The 20079-nt window shown below is 47.7% G+C and overlaps 1 protein-coding gene across 3 annotated transcripts in view; it reads right to left on the minus strand.

Moving 5' to 3' along the window:
• Positions 1 to 2097: 2097 nt before the first annotated feature.
• Positions 2098 to 20079, minus strand: part of LOC113594491 (uncharacterized) — a 563365-nt gene continuing 545383 nt past the window's right edge. For 2 of the 3 annotated variants that reach the window (XR_008294754.1, XR_008294752.1), the window contains 2 exons: positions 12779 to 12928; positions 2098 to 2250 (listed from right to left, as the gene is read on the minus strand). The gene's annotated coding sequence lies outside the window, so the exon portion shown is untranslated. Of the gene's footprint in view, positions 2251 to 11646; positions 11798 to 12778; positions 12929 to 20079 lie in introns of those variants that run through there. The other variant, XR_008294753.1, reaches the window with a different exon arrangement.

The raw sequence follows: 20079 nt of genomic DNA on the forward strand, positions 1-20079 counted from the left end.
GATGGGGGGTGAACGGTACCCACAGTGACCAAAAGACGGAAGCCTGAAATAGGGACGGGAAGGAGAAAGCAATGAGCCAGGGGCAGAGCCCTGATCCTTTATTCTTTACCCTTTTGCTTCCCTGAAATGATCCCCACAGACACCCTCAGTTTCTGCCTATACTTCACTCCGTTCGGTCTTCCACCTGTGCTGTGATTCTGTTTCCAAAGCTTCTATCCCCAGCGACACCTGGACAGGCGCTTTTACAGGGATGCCACCTGGGGCGGGGGTGGGGGAGGATTCTCCCCTGCTGATCTGCAGACTGGCTTCCTGTCCCCCCCATTTCCGCCCCCCTGAGCCAACAGACCACTCCCAACACGGCTGGCTATGTCCCCAGCCCGAGCAGTCCCCTCCGTGATGCGGGAGGCACAAGGGGCTGCATGGAGTCTGTCTCCTCTTTCCCTCAGGGACGGGAAAGGAGCCCAGCCACGGCCGGAGCAGGAGTCACTGGGCAGGCCGACAGGCTCACGGCCACCAGCTCCAGCCCTAGGGTCTGCCAGTGAGCAGAAAGCAAAAGGGAGGGAGCCCACAGATGGCCAAGTCTCTTGACCCCCACTTGGGGGGGAGGAGCGCTCAGGCTCAGCCCAGACTTGAACCTGAGCCACGGCAGCCATCCGGTCTGCCCTGGAGGCATTGGGTGCGTGCTGTGGGGCCTCGTGCCGGTCAGAACGCGTACACAGGTGTGATGGCGCGGCTAGACCTTGCCCTTGAGTGAAGGATGTAATGACTCAGCTCAATAAATAAAAAAAAAAGCAGTAGTTTTGGAAGCTATGTCGTTCTTACTGACTAGAACACAGTTTGAGGGCATTGCTTGCTAGTTTTGTCCTCACAGCCCAGAACGGGGGGAGAAACTCACCTATTTAGACAAGGAGAAGAAAGTCAGGCCAAGGACCAGCGCAGGTGTTGAAGGGACCCTGGGTCCCAGTCTGACACCTGAATGTGTCAACGGCTCCGTGGGACCCGTGCCAGCCCCCTCCGTCTCTCGGTTTCTTCCTCTGATAATTCCTGCCCTTTCCATCTCCGGAGGGTGCAAGAAAGACCCAGGGCCAGCATGGACGTGGAAACGTTTCAAAAAGGCGAGGTCCTACCCGAGGGCGTGGTGTTCAGCTCCCCCAACAACCTCACCCCGCGCAGGGGCCTTGGAGAGCTGAACGATGAGGTAAGGGGCTCAGAAAGCCCTTGCAAATTCGAAACCGCGAACTAGATGGAGAATTATAGAAGCGAGGCCTGATTATCTGTGGGGTTCCGATAACAACACCATTTTGCCACCTGCTGCCCGGACATTTCTGTCACCGCATGACTTTGCGAGGACGTGAACTTGGCATGCTGGGGTTTGCCCAGCTGTAAAATGAGATACCTCCGGGAATGGCAAACACCACCGGCTCGTGTGGGTCCATGGGGATGTTTAGCTTGGAGATGAGATGTTCAGGGGCAGAGTCACGGGCTTCGGGGAGGATGTGAAGAGAGTTGGCTCGGAGGATGGACGCCGGTCCGGGGCAGGTCTTAAAGGACGCAGATTGGGCTATGGGCGACACTTCCCAACACCCAGGGACCTCCGGAAACGCCTCAGCCTTTGACTACGTCGCCACCTTCGACCTCTGCCCGCCAGCCTGCGAGATCAGTTTTCCTATTACGCCCATTTGACAGATGAGGAAACCGAGTCTTAAGGGCTTACGTTCACGGTCACACGGCTTTGAACGTGAAGCAAACAGGATTTATTGGCACGTCAATCTGCCACCACCACAAAGCCCACGCTTTTACGGGGATGTCCAGATCGGCAATCTACATAACACCCGAGCCGAGGTTGTTGAGGACGTTCCCCTGTGGGGTCACAAACTGGACCTGCAAGCCTGAGCCAGAGCAGCCCTGTGAGGGGGACACTGCAGAAGTGTGCAGGGGGATGCCACGTTAAGACCACTGGCGGAGAGCGCAGATCAGATCCCAGGCCCTGTTCTGGAGCTGAGGCTCAGCAGATCCAGGGACGGGCTGTGGACGAGCATTTCTGGAACGTGTCCCCAGGAACTGGCCGGCACCTCGCTGAGAACCACGAGCCCCAGCGCCCGCCCGACGCGGAATGTGCAATCCTGCTCGTTGTTTCCGCCTGGTGGGACAGGTTGGCCGTGGTTCAGTTCGGAGGGACCCCTGCTCTTTAAAGATGTGGCCAGTCTCGTATCTTCCTCGTCTCCGTCAGATCGGCCTTGGAGTCTTGTCCTGAGGAAAGCGGGAGAATGTCAGGCAGTGAGAGGAGGAGGCACCGAGGTGTGGTTTCGAGAAGGCTAAGGAGAGAGAGAGAGAGAGAGAGAGAGAGAGAGAGAGAGAGAGCGCATGCTGGAACATGGGGTCTTTCCAGCGCTTTGACCTCTTGGAAGAGAAATGAGTTTCTTTGAAATGATTCTTGATGGTGGGAGCCGTGTGGGTCGGAATGATGCGGACGATGGCTTTAGCCTCCTATGCAGCTTTATAAACCTCCGGTCCCAGGTGCTCAGGCCTTAAGCGACACCTGGACAGGCACTGACGGCTGCTTACTTAGCACGACCAGAGACAAAACACCTAAAATTGGGGCGCCCGGGTGGCTCCGTCGGTTAAGCATCCGACTCTTGATTTCGGCTCCGGTCATGATCTCACGGTCCGTGGCATCGAGCCCCGCGTCAGTCTCGGCGCTGACAGTCTGGAGCTTGCTTGGGATTCTGTCTCTTTTTCTCTCTCTCCCTCTCTCTGCCCCTCCCCCACTCGAGCTGTCTGCCCCTGTCTCAAAATAAAGACACATGAAAGAGAAACCTAAAATAACTCCAGAAGGCACAAAGGTCATCTTCAACCGGCCTTCAGACCAGCCAGGGTCCAGCTCGAAGCCGCCTGGCCCCACCCCAGAGGCTAACGCCCGAACCCCACCCCCTGCCCATGGCAGCAGGCTTCATCTTCAGATGTGTCCCTGCCTTCTCCTGTCCTTACTACAATTTTTTTTAATGTTTATTTATTTTTGAGAGACAGAGAGAGACAGAGCACAAGCAGGGGAGGGGCAGAGAGAGAGGGAGACACAGAATCCAAAGCAGGCTCCGGGCTCCGAGCTGTCAGCACAGAGCCCGACAGGGGACTCGAACTCACAAACCGAGAGATCATGACCTGAGACAAAGTTGGATGCTCAACTGACTGGGCCACCCAGGCGCCCCTCCCGTCCTTAGTATTCGGAGCCAGGCATGGCTTGTGGCCCGCCCCCTGCAAAGACTTCCCCCATCTGTCTCGCTACGGGAAATTTCTCCACTGGGCTCCCCGTCTGCCCCACCGCTAATCATGGGCTGCGAGAACACAAGCCAGGACTGTGTCTGGAAGCCTCGCCTTGTCTTCCTGATTATGTTTTAAGACCCTTAAAGCCCAGGACGAAGGAGCAGCTTTTGCTGCCGCCATACCTCCCAGACCCAGGGGGATCACAGGAATTACCTGGGACTTTGGAAACAGATGCGCGTTCCCCAGCCCAGACCTGATGTGTCAGAATCCCAGGGGTAGAAGCCAGGAGTCTATTTTTAAAAAAGTTCCCTGGGTGATTCTGCTGAATAGTCATCACAGGGAACCACTACGGCCCTCCAGCATCTCTTTAGCACAATGCGGGACACCTGGACTGTTCTTAGACTATTTGTTGTCTAACGATTGTTGGATCAATCCAAGCAGCAACACGCATTTCCCCGGGCCGGCCACACCTGCCTTGGATTTGGAAACGCAGTGCTGTCTGGCAAGGCTCTGGAAACCCAGGAGAGCTGGCCCATGCTGTGAACGTCCCCCCCCAGGCCCCCCGTCCAAACCCTGGGCAGCATGCTTAGTGCACACGGGCTGTCCCACATGAGCTTCTGCTCGCCCGTTCTCTTGGTGGCCTTGGCTGGGGGGTGGGGGTGGGGGGGGCGGTCTTCCCCAGATTATTCCCATCGATGGCTGGGCGACAGCCTGCTCACCGTGGGGCTCCCACTGCCACTCCAGGACCAGCCGCATGACTCAGCACCCGGGGTTGCTGTTGGACGGGCCTGACACTCGCTCTCAGCAGCCATCCCGGCAAAGTCAGCTCCGGCTTTCTCTGCCTTGCATGCTAAGTCAAGGGTATCTGCTCCATATGGCAATGCATAATTTACAACACAATTTACTTCCTGCTTATATAGCCTATTCTGTACAAAGCTTCCATTTGCATATTTATTAATTTACAAAATGAATGCCATTTTCTTAGTCCCTTACAGGATGTGTGGCTGGTCCCTGTCTTTGAATTAATTTTAATCTAAGGTGGAAACATTTGTTAAGGGAGTTGGCTCAGGCCAAAGTAATCAAATGCACGGTAATCAAATGTTGGTAAGACGAAAAGAGAGGGCAAACATTTACCGAGAGCCTACCTCTTGCTCGGCTCCAAGAAATTAATGGCGCAGAATGTAAGTCTCCAGAAACATTCCTGTAATGACATATTGTCGCTGTTTCATAAACAAGGAAACTGAGAGAGAGAGTAAGTTGCTGGCCCGCCTAAGTGGTGGAGGCTTAGACACCCACAAAAGTCGAGAAGCAGGGTTTCCATCTGAGAAGGGCCCTCCCTCTGAAAAATTATCCCCCCCACCGAGGGTCCTCGACACTGCGAATATGTCAACACTCACAGGTATTCCTGCCACATAACGTGAACTTTGAGACGAACAGGGGTGGAAGGTACCCATTAAGAATCTTACCCTACCATTGTTGCCAGCCTTGGAGCAGATCAACTCAAGAAAACAAATGCTTTGGTCAACGTTCTCCCTTGGTGGCACTGGAAGGCCTCAACAGGAAGCCAAGCTACTACGCACGAACCAAAAAAATCCCTACCCTAACCCTTCCCGTCACCCAAGTCACCAACGCAGACCTTCGCCTCTCCATCACCTGTCTGAAGATATGGTTCTCCGATGCTCCTGTCCTCCTCTCTTCCTCCTTGCTCCCTCGGGCTGTGCCAATATGGTCTTCGCCCCCCTCCTTCGCCACAACAATGGCAGGCTCTATCTCACCTACCTTGGTGTATTGTGCCATATACCTATTCCTCACAGCTCGGGAATTGTGTCTCCTATTCCTTCAACCCTCAGCATCAACACTCAACGGGTTATAAAATAGTATCAGGTCCTTCCAAATACGCTTCTGAAATCTACCTCCGAAAAAACTTCCAAAATTTCCCCTGGTTTTATCCCTCCCCATCTGCCCCAAGTAAGTCCTCTGCAGTCTCTTAGGGAAGGGAAACTCTTTTGTCTCCACGTTTACTCTCCACGCCAACATCAGTAATGTTTCTGAGACACAGCTCTGATCCCATGGACCATTTTGCTTACCATTTTCTCTGACGGCTCCCCAGTACCCTTGGATGGATGCCATCACCTCTGGATTGTGGAGTGGAATTCACACTCCCTGAAGGCAAGGAGTGAGTCTGCTGTTCACAGGTCTACAGCCACCCCCAGAGCAGTGGCTGGTGCTCCAAAAATACGTGTTGAGAAAATGAATAGGAGCCCCGCCATTTTGTGAAAGCCATCTAACTCTTGCTTTGTCTTCCAAAGCTCCTGCCTTAGACCTCGAGATTCAACCATCTCTAACACCAACACATCACGGCTTGGTCCTTGTCACAACTCCTAACTTTTGTACATGCTGTTCCCACGTGGTTGGATGTATTTCCCCTACAATCCACTTGGCACACTCCTCCTTCACACTCAAAACTCGATTCTGACTTTAGCACCTGCGAGAAAGTTTCCTTTGTGCCCTCATGACAATGAGCGAATCTTTCCTCCATGGAACCATCCTCCTGTTCGCTTCCAGGATAAAGAGAGGAAAAAAAATCATATTAGCAAACTAAGAATCAGTATGGAGAACACGCAACCGTGAAGCATGGCGTTAAGTCTTAGGCATCAGCAAAGCCACGAGGTAAACGACATCCGTGTCTCTGTCACTGGATGTTTCTGCCCCAAAACAAAGACCCGAGGCTCAATGACCACTTTGGTCTCCTGCCTCTAGAATTCCAATTCTGGCTCTCAAAACATGCTGAGCTTCCTTGACTAACTCTATGGCAATACTTTTTTGACTTTGACCCAAGCCAAGGATGATGAGGTCTTGAGCTCCCCCTAGAGGCCAGTAGTGGTAGCGAGGAAGGGAAAGCAGCGAGACCCTGCAGGCCAATATAAAGGACAGTTATGACATCATTCCTTGGCAGGAGGAAAGCTGAGATGCCTGAGGACACCCGAGAAGTGAAGGAAGTGCTCCCAGGAGCACCAGCCCAACAGGCCTGTTCACAGCTCATTCTGTAGGCACAAGGCTGTCATAGAGAGATCTAGCAAAGCAAGCCTCTAGAGCTGGGAACTGTGGATTTCATCCTCAGGAGACACTGGAGGAACAGAGCAAGGAAACTGCCCTCCTCCTGCCATCACGTGCAGCACATTTTTAACCCATAAATCTTAATTTAAACACTTGCTGCTTTTAACCCCCACAATAAACCTGAAGGCCAGGCGTTCCTCTTCTCATGTGGCAGGGACGAAAATCAAAGCCCCCAGTTCATATTAAAAATAAGGGTGATCTTGGGGCGCCTGGGTGGCTCAGTCGGTTAAGCGTCCGACTTCAGCTCAGGTCATGATCTCACGGTTCGTGGGTTCGAGCCCCGCGTCGGGCTCTGTGCTGACGGCTCAGAGCCTGGAGCCTGCTTCGGATTCGGTGTCCCCACCCCCCCTACCCCTCCCCTGCTCACATGCTATTTCTCTCTCTCTCAAAGATAAATAAACATTTTTAAAAATTAAAAAAGAAAATAAGGGTGATCTTGAAATTGTTTAACTCCAAAAGCCTACACTGTTTGAATTTGCCACCTGCCTTCGAGGGAAGAGAAGTCTGGGGGGCAGTTTCCACTGAGCGTGGTCTGGTGTCCGTTTGATGATCCGACATGAACGCTCTCATTGCCTTCCCTGCCAAGTTGGCATCTATGTGCCAAGGGCTTCGTATGTATTCCCTCAGCCTTCACAATAAAGCTGTGAAGGGGCTATTACTTGTTATCCCCTTTCAGGGATGTTGAATTACCCAAGGTCATAGCTGGGAAATGGCAGAGACAGATTTCAACACAAGCGCTTACCTAGAGCAGGGCTTGGCAAAGATTTTCTTTGAAGAGCTTTGAGTTACCCTGGGAAAGCAGCCGTGGACTATCCATAAACAATAGGCATGCTCGCATTCCAATAAACCTTTATTTATAAAAACAGACGGAGGGCAGAATTCGGCCGACTGACTGTAGTGTGCCAACCTCTGTCCTAGACTCTTTGTTTGGCTAAGAGATGGCTTATGGGAGAGGGTCTCACAAGGGGTGGGCTCAGGCATTCCAGGTACAGTCACCAGTTGTGCCAGAACATGATGTGTTTGGAAATGACAAATGTCAGGTAGAGGTAGGTTTGCCTGGGACAAGTGGACCGCATGGCTGGAGAAGGGACAGAAACTCAAGGCAACGGAAGCAGATTTTAAAGAGGGGAGTGACTCCGGCCATCTTGGAAAGAGCCTTCTACTGGCAGAGGTGAGTCTAAGGCGTCCTGAATTGAGATCATCACGCCCGTGCAGAGAAAAGTTAACAGTTCTGTCAAACGTCCATCAAAGGATGAATGGGTAAAGAAAAGGTGACATATACATTCAATGGAATATGCTTCAGTCTCAAAGGGCAGGAAATCCTGTCACCTGCCCCAACATGGCCGAACCTCGAGGACATTATGTTCAGTGAAATAAGCCGGCCACCAAAGGGCAAATACTGTGTGATTCCCCTTGTGTGAGGTCCCTAAGAGAGGCAAACCCAGAGACCCAGAAAGTAGAATTAAAAGTTGCCAGGGGCCGGGGGAGGGGGAATGGGGAGTTGTTTAATTGGTATAGCGTTCCAGGTTTTGCAAGGTGAAGGTTCTGGACACTGGCTGCACGACAATGGGGACATACTTAACACCGCTGAACTGGGAATCTAAAAATGGTGAAGATAGTATGGAAACCAATTTGACAATAAACTTCATATATGGAGAGAAAAAAGAAAAAATTAAAAAAGAAAAATGGTGAAGATTGTACTATTGTGTGTGTGTTTCTATTATGTGTATGTGTGTGTTGTGTTGTGGTTTTTTTTTTTTTTTTTTTTTGCCACAGTTAAACATAAAATAGAAGAGCTGACGAGGTTGCTTTTCAACCAAGGCTGCACCAGAGGGGAAGGTGAAGAAGGGCAGGAGAGAAAGATGGTCTGGCGGCCATGACAGGCCCACGCCGTCCTGCAGACACAGCACTCGGCCACCTGCCCGGTCTTTCAGCCTCATTATTCCTGCCTGGTGGCGTCATTAGGCTGCCATCACCGTGAACGGGGTCCTGGCGCTCTGGCCTGGGCCGTCAGCCGAGAGGCTGGGCTGCTCCGGACGAGTCCACTTGCTGTGTCGTCTCCCGCCGTATGTTGGGCCACCCTGTTCATTCATCATGCCTCCTGAAAAGTCTCTTAATTACATTATGTTCACAATCCATAAAACATAATTAAAATATGTAAATCCATTATATTCTTTAATGAGCACATTGAGACCTCAAATTTTTAAATTAGATATAAAATTGATGTGGGCCTACTACTATGGATTACGTGTGGTAATAAATCAGCTTCAATCTGGATTGAGAGGACTTCCCTCCTCCCCTCGGCTTGTGCGTGTGTGTGTGTGTGTGTGTGTGTGTGTGTTGTTTCTTGGACTTTGGTTTGTTTTTTGTTTTTTTTAGCATTTCCTATGACTGTTTAAAGTTGCCTGCTATCGGGGTGCCTGGGTGGCTCAGTGGGTTGAGCGGCCGACTCTCGATTTCGGCTCAGGTCACGATCTCGTAGTTCGTGAGTTCGGGCCCCGTGTCGGGCTCTGGACTGAGCACAGAGCCTGCTTGGCATTCTCTCTCTCTCTCTTTCTCAGAATAAATACGTGAACATTAAAATAAATAAATAAGATTACCCTCTATCTCTGAAGGACAGCCATGCCTGGCTTGCTTTTACTTGACCATGCCAGTAGCAAAAGCATCACCCGACGTTTGAGTCGGTGCTCTGGAGCTTACGGAGGGCTCGCGCAAAACATCTTCTCGTTTCTCTTGTCGCGATATTTTCGTTTGCATTTCAGTATGGATACGCCAAGTTTTCATTATCCCGGAAGGTATCGGAGGTATCGCCAGGCTTCGTCCCTCTCTGTCCCCACCTGCTACCCACCCCTTAGCCACATCTACTCACACTCAGAGAAGTCAGTTACGATTTTCCAGACGCACCGTGTGGCTGTCTGTCCTCCCCAGCTCTGTGCAGGCTGGTCTGTCTCTGCAGTGAATGTCCTTCTGTAATCGGTCCGTAGGGGATGTGCACACATTTTCAAGCAGTGAGTAGAGGAGGAGCAGAGAGAGAGAGAGAGAGGGAGAGGGAGAGGGAGACAGAATCCCAAGCAGGCTCCGCACTGTCAGCGCAAAGCCCGGAATGGGGCTCGAACTCATGAATCCACGAAGTCATGACCTGAGCCAAAACCAAGAGTCAGATGCTTAACCAGCTGAGCCACCCGGGTGCCACCCACACCCCCCCTGGAGTTGTTGAGTCTGTAGATCTGGGGTGGGACCCGGAAGTCTGCACTCCTTACATGTTCTGGGGCGATGTTGTTGCTGTCGAGCCAGGGACCTCATACCAACGTCCTGCTTCTGTCAACGGTGGCAGAGAGCCAGAAGGAAGGACCGTGGACCCCCAAGTCGCTGCATGGAAGACGCCCACCAAGCGCCCACCCTGGACCATGAGTGTTAAACCTCTGAGAGTCACGGCTTATCTGTCACAGAAGCCACACTTACCTAACAGACTAAAAGGTACTTGTTTCCGTGAAGAAGAGGAAGGGACAGTGAGTTCAGGCCCCCGAGTTTTACTCCTCGCCTCAAAATACAAGAGTTGCGTTCCCTAACCTTCTTCCTCCAAGTCTCCCCTCGCCCCCCTGCTGCCATCCTCTCTCAATTCTAGGCCCACCGTGTTGTCAGAGGCATATGAAGGAAAGAGGCCAAGAGTGAGGTCAACTCAACTGGCCGAAGGATAGCGTTGGGAAAGTTCGTGTATAAAATCAGAACCTAGGGGCGCCCGGGTGGCTCAGGCAGTTAAGCTTCAGACTCGGTTTCGGCTCAGGTCACGGCACGACCTCACGGTTCGAGAGTTCTAGCCCCGTGCGGGGTTCTGTGCTGATAGTGCGGAGCTTGCTTGGGATTCTCTCTCTCCCTCTCCTCTCTCTCTCTCTCTCAAAAATAAATAAACACTAAAAAAAAATCAGTATATAATGAGGGGCGCCTGGGTAGCTCAGTCAATTAATCGTCTGACTCTTGGTTTTGGCTCAGGTCACAATCTCATGGTTCACGAGTTCAAGCCCTGCATTGAGCTCTGTGCTGGCAGCATGGAGCCTGCTTAGGATTCTCTCTCTCTCTGTCCTTACCCCACTCACACTGTCTCTGTCTCTCTCAAAAAACGAAATCAAATTAAATTTTTTTTAATTATAACATGTTTAAAAAAATAAAAAAAATCAGTATACAGTGAACTCCATAACTCATTCATATTTTGAAAGATCTTTGCTGCGTGCCCATTGTATGCAGGTGCCATTCTAAGAAGTGTAGAGCCAGTGATGAACAAGACAGCTGAAGTCTCAGAGGAAACACACAAAAGGTTGTCTTCAGGGTCCTTACCGGCTGGCTTCCCCGGTGGAAGCAAGATATAACCATAATCTAAAGGAATAGGTTAAAAACCTCAAAAAACTAGGATTCTGTTTCAACTAGAAGGGGCCGTTGTGTGTTAGTATGGCAAAGAGTCAGGGAGGCATCCTTTGGCCTTGGTGACATCCCTGTCCAGGAAAGAGCCGGCACTAGGACCCTTTTGCCTCGTCCTGCTAGGGAGGAGTGTTCCTCAAGCTGTCTTAGCTGAGAATCCATCGTCTGTGAACCTATGTACAGAGGCACAAAGTGCTGATATGTTATCTTGACTGTTAATTAGGTTTGTCAATGGCAAGTGGCACAGGCTTTCCGGTTAGATATCAGTCTACCAAGAGTTGAGCTAACGTGAGTCTCTCTAAAGACTGAATCCCCTCACAGTTCACCGATAAAAATCGAGTTTCTTGGCTTGCTTGCCTGGAGCCTGCTTTGGATTCTGTGTCTCCCTCTCTCTCTCTGCGCCTTCCCCGCTCATGCTCTGTCTTTCTCTCTCTCTCAAAAATAAACGTTAAAAAATACTAAAAAATTTACAAATATCCAACATGAAATGATTTAGCACAAACACTTTATGCCCCTGACTCTAGCTTTCTCCCTGCCTTAACTGGTATCATCTGCTCTCCCTGTCTGTTCCGCAGAGCAGATTTCCGCTGAGTTATTCCCGAAAAGATGCTCCTTCTGATCCCTTCTGGGGACTTGTCCAACCACACAATATTAATTCCATGCAACTTAAATGCCCCAGCCATTTAGCTTATCTCTCTCATTTATGCTACAGTAAGGTTCCAAGATGTGCTTGCTTAAGAGGCAGAAGGAGGCAGCCTCTAATTCATACATGATTTCTTCTCAAATGCGCGCTCTCTCTTATGGCAGATGGTTCACAGGCTCATCCTGTGAATGTTATGATACTTAGAGCATAAGACGACTCTAGTGAGGGAGGAAGGAAAAATGAAGATGAGATCAAAGACAATTACCATTTGTTTATGCTTCAAATCCTACTTAAAGAGTCGTGGCTCAAGACGGGAGGGTGGGAACCAGGTGCGGAGGAAGCCGGTTCCATAAGAGATAAAACCTAGAGGCGGAGAAGACGTAATAACCTGACCACAGAGATATTACTTTCATCAAGGTCCAGACTTGGTTTCTTCTAATCTGCTTATTCAAGTATTCGGGCTTTTCCAGGGAGATCTCCATTTCTTGCGTGAAAATTGCAGGTAACTAAAATTACTATCAAAATTTTTATAACAGGGGCTCCTGGGTGGCTTAGTCGGTTGGGCGTCCGACTTCAGCTCAGGTCATGAACTCACGGTTTGTGAGTTCGAGCCCCGCATCAGGCTCTGTGCTGACGGCTCAGAGCCTGGAGCCTGTTTCGGATTCTGTGTCTCCCTCTCTCTCTCTGCCCCTCCCCTGCTCATGCTCTGTGTCTCTCTGTCTCTCGAAAATAAATACAAATGTTAAAAAAATTTTTTTTTGTTAGGGGGTGCCTGGGTGGCTCAGTCGGTTGAACATCTGACTTTGGCTCAGGTCATGATCTTATGGTTCGTGGGTTCTCTCCCCACGTAGGGCTCTGTGCCATTTGTGCTTTGTCTCTCTCTCTCTCTCTCTCTCTCTCAAAAATAAATAAGCATTACAAAATTAAACAAAAATAATTCGATGTGGGAGAGGGAGAGAAAGTTTTTACAAAAAGGTGTTTATCACATCATTAGTAGGGTAAAATCAGGAGCAAATTAAATACTTCTTAAGTCTGGAAGTGTCGTTTCATCCCAGTAAAATTTTATAACAAAATATCCTGTGTCTTTCACCCATGACCTTTGTTTACATCCACAGGTAGAATAAGTAGCCGTGTAAATTTTCTTCTAGTTTTTTGTATTCCCATTTCTTCCATTAAACCCTTTATTCTCTGCGGGATGTATTTCAACATGAGATGGGAGGAGACAGAGGATATGGTCCCATCTGTATGTAACACCAGATGGGATACTTTGGGCAAATAGCTTCATCTCTCTGGGTCTTAGTTAACTGGTCCACCGAAAGTGAAAAAAAAAAAAATCACACTTACCTTACAGTTGGGTTGAGAATCTGAAGTGAGTTTGCACACATGGAATCAGGAGCGTGGCTTCAACTGGCAACAGGCTTGGAGGTGAGGGTCTGATGGTCCATCTGTCAGGAGTCAGAGAGATCAGTAACCGGAACAGCCGGAGAAGCATGTCTAGGAAAAAAAGGCAACTCTGAATCAAGCATTACAAGTAAGGAGAGGAGCGCCTGGGTGGCTCAGTTGGTTAAGCATCCGGCTCTTGGTTTTGACTCAGGTCATGATCTCACAGTTCCATAAGTTCAAGCCCTGCATCGGGGTCTGTACTGAATAGATGTGTCTGTCCACAGTCGTAAGTTGAAAAGACTGACATGCGGACCAAAGTATCCTAGACTAAAGCTCGTTCTAGACTTGCCTCGGAAGGTGTAAAACTCAAAAGTTACAAATAACCCCAGGTAACGTAATTTTGTCCCAGACCAAAGCACAAAATATTTAAAGAGATCGCCTGGGAATACAAAGACTTGTTCCACATTCAAATGCCCGTAAATGTAGCCTGACACAGCAACAGAAAAACATTAAAAGAAAACACTACATACTCATATAAATTATAAAAATCATTTGATCATTCAGCATTCATTAATGTTAATAAAAACGTTCAGCAAAGTAGACTTAGAAGGGAACTTTCTCAACCTGATCAAGAGCTTCTGGAAAAACAATATGCTTTTACCCCGAGGCTGGGAAAAGGCAAGGCAAGAGTCAGTCTCACCAGCCATGCAACATAGAATTACAAGTCCTAACCCAGCGAGGGAAGACAGTGAAATAAAGGCAGATAGATTGCAATGGAAGCAATAAAACTGTCTCTATTTACAAATCGCACGATTATCTATGTACAAAATCCCAAGAAATATGGAAAAAAAAAAGTTCTAGGACTGAGTGTAGCAAATTTGTAGGAAATGAGTACGATGCTTAAAAATCAATTATACTTCCGTAACTAGCAATGAACAATTGGAAACACCATTTTAAAGGAATGCAATTTACAATAGCAGCAAGAAAAGAGACACGTTCAGGTCGACATCTAACCAAACGTAGATGGTTTCTGAAAACTATGAAACACTAATGAAATAATCAAAGAAAGCCTAAATAAATGTAGAGATATAGCTTTTTCGTGGACTGGATGGCCCAGTATTGTTAAGATGTCAGTGCTCCTCACACCGATCTATGCATTTAATGCCAATCAAATTCCCAGCAGGATGTTAGACGCGGGTTCAAAAATGTATGTGTAAAGGCAAAGAACCTAAGCATGGCCCACAAAACTTTGTGGGGTGACTGGGTGGCTCAGTCGGCTGTTAAGCGTCTGACTTCAGCGCAGGTCATGATCTCACAGTTCGTGGGTTCCAGCCCCGCAACGGGCTCTGTGTGGACAGCTCAGAGCCTAGAGCCTGCTTTGGCTTCTATGTCTCCCTCTCTCTCTCTGCCCCTCCGCTTCTCGTGTTCTCTCTCTGTCCTCTCTCAAAAATAAATAAACATTGAAAAAACACTTTGCAATAGAAGAGAAACACTGAAGAATCTCATACCTGATTTTGACACTTGTTGTAAAGCTACAGTAAATAAGACAGATATCGGCATATAGAGAGACACATAGATTAATGGGTCGGAATATGGTGTCCACGTACCTGACCAATTTATTTTCAACAAAGGTGTCAAGACAACTTAACACATTTCCAAAACCGTTACATAGACAGGTGCACACACGCACAAGTTGAATCTCAACCATCACCCCCCCCCCACCACATAGAGAAATGAACTCAAAATCAATTATAGACCTATGTAAAAGAAAACATGTAGATCTTAATGACCTTGAATTGGTAGATTTCTTGAAAAAAGAATTTTTTTTTTAAATTTTTTAGAGAGAAAGAGAGAGAGAGAGTGTGTGCACAAGCAGGGAAAAGGGGCAGAGGGACAGAGAAAGAGAGTCCCAAGCGGGCTCCATGCTGAAGCCTGCTACAGGGCTCTATCCTGTGACCTCAGATAAAATCAAAGGTTGGCCTCTCAATGAAATGAGCCACCCGGGCACCCTGGTCAAAGATTTCCTTCTAGGAGACAAAAAATGCATGCATTAAATGCATTCAAATGCATTAACACATAAACTGCAAACAACAACAGCAACAACAACATAAACTGCATTAAAGAGAAAACACGAAAAATTGGGATTTCATCAAGCTTAAGCTCTGGGTCTTTGAAAGATACTCTTCTATGGGTATATAAGAGTTTAGCCTTAGAGGAAGTGTGGTGAAAGCTGTACAAAACTCTCAGTACCCTTTTTGTAATTTTTGTATAAGTTGAACTGTTTTAAAATAGAAAGTTAGGATAAACATCCTGTTAGCAAAAATTAAAGGTGAGCCACCAGCTAGAACAAATATTTTAAAAATAGGTATCTTACAAAGGACTTGTATCCAGACTCTATAAATATATTTATATATATAAGTATATATAAATTATATGTTTTTCACCCCTACATACTATCTAAGAGAAATGAAAACATAGGTTCCCATAAAGCCCAGTGCAGAGAAGAGTTATTTATGACAGCAAAAAACTGGAACCAACCCAAATAACGCCCATGACCCGGTAAACAGTTGCACAAGTCGTGGTCTATCCGAGACACGTGACGAACGGAAACAGACTCACTGAAACACACAGTCGCACGGATAGATTTCCAAAGCTTTACGCTAAATTGAAGAAGCTGGACACGGAAGGCTAGGTGCTTTAGTGGGATGTCTTAAGCCTGCGTCCAGCCCCATTTCTCCTGGTACTCAGCATTAGTAGTTAGATACGTGGAAACAAAAAGAAACTCTACTCTTTCCATGCACGCCTCCAGGCTTTGCTGTAGGAAGCTCCCCTCTTGAGTCTGTATTTATATCAGTCTTCATTTATAATGCTCTACGTCTCCGGGGAGCATAACTGTGCTTCTAGATTACAGTATGGTCTGGCTGCAAAACCACATTCCAGACTGCATACAGCACAGCCAAATATGGAAAGACTCCTTAAAGAGCAAGGCTGTTGGGCTGGATTTGCTAACTCACTCGTTGAGAGACTCTAAGGAAGAGAGTAAGTATCTTGAAAGCCTTGATAAACTCATCTATAAAAGGGGACCAGTAGGGTCACGTTGAGGATTAAATGAGGTATTTTAATGGACCTCCGTGGCTGTCAGGCAGTTCGATACCTTTGGGCTCCAATATGTTACCAACAACCTTGCTATGACTTGTGGGGCTTCTGAGCTATCATTTCTCAGATGACAGGAGCCACTTACGTGACTCAGTTGAGATGGGCGAATTAGTTCAAACGTTCCTAACCAAGAATAGTTAGAAAGCTCAACACATGTGAATTCAGGCAAGGAAAAGTTGCTGTGTCTTCTCCCCACAGGGAATTCAGAAGGGTTCCATAGGGACAATTCTAAAGGAAATTCTAAATTCTTCCCATGCCCTCCTTTGTAACTGCCTGTTCCTTCTCTATTTTTCCACATAGATATTCCCCCCCTAGCGAATCTTCTCATAAATAAATAAATAAATAAATAAATAAATAAACCAACCAACCAACCAACCAACCAACTTGCCTACTTACCTACCTACCTTTTGCTTCTCTTAATCACCAAAAGTCAAGGAACGTTAACTGTGCCCAAAAGCTCAATATGGCAGTGAAAGTCATTATCCTTGGTGACCGAGACCCTACCTTCTCTGGATACCTCCCCAGGTAAACTGAAACTGACCAAAGATACAGAAAAACCAAGTATAGCGACCAAGTGTATTTCCTGCCGGAAGTATGTGATACTTTTTACGATAAGAAAACTGTAATACTCAACAGCCTGTGCGAAGAATCTCATCTCAGCCATAGCTAAATCCAGGGCTAGTTTAACCCTCATGGAGGCACCTTCTGTTCTGAAACTTGAACCGCTGAAACACACGTCACATTTTCCGTCTCTTTCCTCCTTCTATTTGAGTCCAGTCCAATGATGTCTGCAATTCGATGTGGCTATCAAACTCGGAGGCCCTCTCAGAAGAACATCCAGTCAAACCTAAGCTCTTTGCATTATCTCGGCCACTTTTCCACTTGACGTTTTCTCTGAACGTCCCTCCACTGCAGTGTGGAGCTAACTCTGAAGACTCAAAGGGGCTCCCTCCCCTCCGTTACTGCCGCTGCTGCTCAGAGGCTGGTGTGTGGGGATGACAAGGGAAGAGAGACACATGTAGCTCCTAGGCTGGCAGAACCCTCTCCTCTGAACTCAGCTGTCATCTCTCATGGTTCCCAGAGAGGCAGACGACCAGATAATTCTGCTCCCGACACAGCGGCAGACTGGCCTCCCACGCAAAGAACCAGGCCCCTCTTGACTTGTCATGGGGGTTAGTATAGCAACACATTCTCAAAATCCAGCTGTTCCAGCTGTAATTCCTTCAATATCCCATGATTGAGGGGGACGGGAAAGAATCTTCTATCCTCAGGAGATGCATATTTTTGTATTTTAATGACCTTCAACCTGTTAGTTTCAGGGTAACTTCTTGTTCTAAAAACTCCGCAGGCCAAACTTCCAAGTGTCATTGCCTGTCTATCTTCTATTTCTTGCCTATTTTTACCGAAGACATCTCAAGGTCTCCAAAGGTGAAGGAGACACTTTTCAAGGGATTTTTCATTGAGCGAATTCATTAGGGGACTACAGAGACATATGCCCAGGTTCAAAGAATTCTTTGGCCATCCATACTCTCTGGTAACTTCTACAGTCACATCCCATTTAGAGGAGCCCTCTCTTTCATCAATATAGTAACATGAAATCACTTGCGAAATCAACTTGACACTTACCCATGCAATTAAAATTGATCTACACCTCACTAACATCGTTGTTATCAATTTCAATTAATTTCATAGTAAGCTGTAATACACATCAAGACACGACTGTAGACCTGACGCCTTTAAATACACTGGAAATGGAACAGAAGACACCAGAATAGGAGTCCTCCTTCTCAAATTCAGTTTAAATCTTGTATGGCGAGGGCACACAGAAGAGGCAAGCAGATACTTTGCCTACAAACTCACCAGATAGGCAGATTAAGGCACACATGAAGGACATCAGCAGAGGAACATCACACCCCAAGAACCGTCCACCCTCGAAGAATCTCATTCAAAGCACTTACTCAAAATATTTAGAATGAAAAAATCAGACAATGTCAAGTGCATCTGTGGCTGTAGAACAAGACAAACTGCTAATGGCGATGTAGGTTGGTGCAACCATTTTGGAGGCCGGTTTGGTCCTCCAAAATGTGGAGAGGCACACACCCTACGATCCCATGGTTTCTCTTTAGGGATTTGCCCTCCTGAGTCTCTTGCACAGGTGCACACGTGCACAAGGAATGCTCAGAGCAGCACTGGTCGTAATAGCAAATCTTGGGAAACAAACTCCACCCATCAATAACGGACGAGATGAATCGGTCGCGGTATATTCACATAAGCCTAGGGAAGTGGTCAAGCGGCATCTTTGGGGGATGGGGCCTGGTGTTTCCACTGCTTTATGAAATAACATTCGGTGTCAGTGAGCTTAGGGTATTCACAGATTATTGACACTGTGGTCTGGAGGGGTAGGTTGACTTGTCGAAGGTAAACCAGTTGGTAAAATGGGCCAGAACCAGGTTCTCTTGCCCCCTGGTCCAGAGCTTTCTCTAGTAGATCACATCACCTTCCTACAGGTCAAAAGAAGATAATGTACTTAAACGAACCCAGTACTCCAGCAAGAGTGTTAAACTACCTGTGTTGACTTTGACTTAAGGAGAGCACATCATCCTTCTTGTCTATCCCTTGGGATCTGCTGCCCCTGCTGACTAGTCTGAGCTTGTGGTCTGTCCATCCCAACTAGAGAGCCTGCATTTGAAGGAACCTGGAGACAGAGATGATGGAGATAGACACACGGGATACACACGGGAGTCAGAAGTCTTGTGTCAAACCCAACATTTCCTTGGAATGCCAGTGCCTCGTTAAGCCCCTTCTGCTTGGCTGTCACATGGGTAACATCATACTTTCCCAACATACCTCCTTTCCCAGGGCTTAATTTTAGACCTGGCCTTGGCCTCTCGCAGGATTATGGGCTGGTTGCCTTGGGCTCCTGCTCATTCACTAGAATGTTGACCCACTTCTAGTACCTCAGGGGGTGCCATGGGCTGTAGGAAGTGCCGGGTGAAATCAGAATTGCCGTGAAACGGGTATCCCTACAGGAAGGACAGACAGAAACGCGGAAGTCCCAGTCATCAGTGGAGAAGAGAGATTGCCTGGCGTGAGGGGCAGGCATGGAGCTCTTCATGTGCATTTATCCATTCTTTGGTTGCTTCAATGACTGTTCATTCATCCCATAAACACTTATTGTGTCCCTCCTTGCTATGCCGAGGATACAGCCGCAGATAAATGAGACAGGACCTTCCCGAATGCATGGCGTCAACGGGAGAATAGATAACTATGTAAACGGTTACAATCAAGTGAGATGGAAAGAAGAAGGAGCTGTGGGTAAAGAAGGGGGTCTGTACCAGCTTCAGTAGGGAGGGAGAGCTTCCTAGGGGAACTGGCATTTAAACTGACACCTGCCAGTGGCACCTGGGTGGCTCAGTCGGTTAAGCTTCGGACTTCAGCTCAGGTCATGATTTCGGTCTCTGAGTTCAGGTGAGCTGGAGCCCCACCTCAGGTGAACCCACCTCCTCTCTCTCTCTCTCTCTCTCTCTCTCTCTCGTTCTCTCTCTCTCTCTCTCTGCCCGTCGTGGGATTTTCTCTCTCTCTCTCAAAAAAAATTTAAAAAAATAAATAAACTGACACCTGTCAAACGAGATCTGGATCAGGTAAGGGCACAGAGGCACATCCAAAGCCTCAGAAGCTTTGGAGGAATCATGGCACCAACCAATAGCTGAAATCAACTATAGCTGAGCCTGGACCACGAGGGGGCAGGTGGCAGGAAGGGAGACCAGAAAGGTGGCAAGAGTCAGATGAAGTGAGTTATATGGTTATGGATCCTATACAGGAAATTGGCTGCTACGTGGAAGACAGCAGAGGATCTGTCCCTCGTCTTTCGGATCATGACCTTTTTCCACTATTAGACTTAATGACATCCTGGACGGGATGTTTCTCATGCCTGTGCATTTCTTTATGCTGTGCGTGTGTTTATTTATTTATACATAAATAATTTAGTATCATTTATATATAATTATATAGGGGAATTATATACAATATAATATAATATAAAAATAAAATATAATAACATTATAATATAGTTATTAATCATACAAGTATTAATGTTATTATATGCT

The sequence above is a fragment of the Acinonyx jubatus genome, chromosome E3 (genome assembly GCF_027475565.1).
Source record: "Acinonyx jubatus isolate Ajub_Pintada_27869175 chromosome E3, VMU_Ajub_asm_v1.0, whole genome shotgun sequence".
Lineage (NCBI taxonomy): Eukaryota > Metazoa > Chordata > Mammalia > Carnivora > Felidae > Acinonyx > Acinonyx jubatus.